Below are 2,929 nucleotides of genomic sequence, written 5' to 3' on the forward strand. Positions count from 1 at the left end.
GAAAATAAATTCTGAATTATTGGCTTCATCACATCTACTTTCTCCACCCCAAAATGGCACAGAAGAAACAGTTACCACACCCTGCAACTACTTCTGGTGTAAAGGAGGTGATGGGCTGGGATGGACGCGGGTCACGAAGATAGGTCTAAAAATGCATCTAAAAATGCATCTGAAAGGACCCTTTCAGATGAATCTGTACACACCATCGAACTTCAGATTAAGCCTCTCTATAATTAGGCCAGGGAACAAGGTTTAATTCTCAGGAAATCACAATTTCATTCATTTAGTCAATGACCATTTACAGGGTCTACATATGATCAGCTCCCACTTGCAGCCATTTCTAGATTAAAAAAAAAAAAAAAAAGGAACCTGACATCTCTAGAAGGGCTGTCAAGTTCCCCCTCCCTGCCTCCAAGTCTTCAGCTGAAAGGACCTTTTTTTTTTTTGAATTGGATTTTTCTGTACCTCTGAAAGGGTAACACCTTAAAGCTTAAAAAACATCTTGAACCTGGAGGTCTAACATGAGATTTAGAAATAACTTGCATCCCAGACAACATTTAAAAGGTACACTAAATCCTGAAGGTAGCTCTGCTGCAAAATAGTTTAAAATTAAACGATTGTACAGTATCCATCGATTATTGAAATTCCAGTCCTAGACCAAGCTTGTGGCCTCCCACGTCGACATTCTTGCTGTCCAGCAGAGCTGAGAGTGTCAGTTCGATACTTGGCTTTAGGGTTTGAGCGTATCCTAGTCCTATCGGGCTGGAATTGAAATTCTCTAGCCGAGAAGCAGGCATCGGGGTCGACCGATACTTGGCTGCTATGTCGCAGCGAGTGCTGCTGTTGCCTGCGGCCCAAGCTAGGCTAACAGCCGTCTCCGACTTCTTGTTCACCTTCTGGTAAATGGGGCCACCAAACTCTGTCCCGTCATTTACGTCCGTGTGAAGCTGGAACCCATCAGTCTTGCAGCCAGCCGCAAAGTTAGTCGCTCTGGGTCACGTGCGACTTGGCGGTCCCAAAGTGCCTCTGGTAGCCGGCCAGCCAGCCCTCCACGAGGGAGCCCCGAAGGGAAGGCCCGGCGATGTGCAAGGTCAGTCGCAGCCCAGGTTGCTGTGCTCCCGCTTGTATCCTGTCTTTTTTTTTTCTCTTTTTGGGTCACCCCAGCGATGCACAGGGGTCACTCATGCACTCAGGAATGACTCCTGGCTGTGCTCGGGGGACCCTATAGGATGCTGGGGATCGAACCGGGTCGGCCGCGTGCAAGGCAAACGCCCTCCCCGCTGTGCCACCCCTCCAGCCCTTGTGTCCTGTCTTGGTTTTAGCATCTTTCTTCCCAGCAAGGACGGGTCAAAGGTCGGCTTCAGGCCAAGTGCGAGCGGGTCTTCCAGGCGGTTTCGGCGCCTGGCGCGTTGTCCGAGCTCCGTTTCTCAGTGAAAGTGAACCCGCCTTGTGGGGAGCCAGAGGCCTCCGTCTAGGTTCATGGCCTGGCGTCTTCCGTTCCTCACAAGCAAAAGCATCCCACCACGCGGCCCCTGGATGATGCGACTGGCCAGCCCCCTGCCGCTCTCCGCGCCTTCCGCGGACGGCGTGACCGTCTGGCCACTGGCGGTCGCTGCGACCAAGACCAGCCCGTTCTGCCTCGCGCGCGCCACCTGGCGGCTTGTAAGTGCCTTGCAGACGACGAGGCTGGTCGAGTCTTCCCGTCCAAGCCGCGCCTCCGGTCCTTCTCGTCCAGGAGCGCCCTGGCCCAGGTACCCCTCCCAGGTGGAGTCCTGCAGGTCGGGACCCCACAGCACCCCGGAGCACCCCACACATACTCGGCCCGCCGGTGCTTGGTCTCCGGGCTGCCTGCCACCGGGAGGGTCTCTGCGTTGGCGGAACCTGAGCTTGCAGATCCCGGTCCATTCTCAGATTTTGTTTTCAAATCGAGCTTCATCAAACCGAACCCGTAGTCCTGGGTGAAGACGTCTCGGGCGGGTTTGCCAAGATCGACACACGTGGGAGACACAAGCCGTCTTCTGCCTGGAGGTAGTGACGCGGGCTGCAGTGGAGGCACAGAGCGAGCGGCGGGCTGGGGCGGTGAGTTGCCTTTGGAAAGGAAACTGCCCTGCCCCTGGAAGACGCTGGCACTGGTGCCCTGCAACCCTTGGCTGCCGCTCAGCACCGCTCAAGGTCGCTTCCGGGTATTTGTGATCTTAACCCCCACATTACCTCTCAGGCCTGTTTGCACCAACCCTAAGTGGGGGTCATGTGAATTGGTATATATCAAAGAAGTCATTCAGTAGCATTTTCTTTCCCTCTCCCTCTGTGACTCGACCAAGCAAGGATTTAAATGGTAGAACCATTATGGGGTATCAGGGATCGAAACCAGGTTAGCTGCTCCAAGGCAGGCTCCTTACCTATTAGTCCCACAGGACTGCCTGCACCCACTTTAGTTTTGGGGTGCAGTTTTGTGAACAGGGCTGACTCCTGCCAGTGCTCAGAGGTCAATCTGTGGTGCCGAATGGGGTCGGCTACATGCAAAGCAGCTGAAGTTACCAGCGGAACTGTCTCTGGCCTCCCACCCATCGCCGGTGCCAGTCACTATTAAGGGTTTCACCGGGGCTTCCCACCAATCAGCCAAAAACGTGAGGCTCCTGCAAGCCCCTTCTCCGATTGGTTAAGGTATTAGGACAGTGCATAGAAAAAGAGTCCATTTACTAATTTCCAGCTTACTGTAAAAGGTTTTACTAACAGCTACAGATGAATGTCCAGGAGGTGCAGAGAACTTCCCTGCCCTCTGTAGGCAGGTCACTCTCCCATGTCTCCACGTTTCCATGAACCTGGCAGCTTTTTGAACTTTGTAATAAGTTTCATTACATAAGCTTGACTGATGGTTAATTACAAATTTTTAGTCCTCTCTGCTCTCCAGAGAATAGGGGGCAGGGCT

General features: G+C 53.3%; 1 pseudogene; it reads right to left on the minus strand.

Annotated features, from left to right (window-relative positions):
• Positions 1-553: 553 nt before the first annotated feature.
• LOC130029812 (voltage-dependent anion-selective channel protein 1-like) lies at positions 554-2,568 on the minus strand (annotated as a pseudogene).
• Positions 2,569-2,929: the final 361 nt, after the last annotated feature.

This window comes from Sorex fumeus, unplaced genomic scaffold, assembly GCF_029834395.1.
Source record: "Sorex fumeus unplaced genomic scaffold, SorFum_2.1 ptg000043l, whole genome shotgun sequence".
Lineage (NCBI taxonomy): Eukaryota > Metazoa > Chordata > Mammalia > Eulipotyphla > Soricidae > Sorex > Sorex fumeus.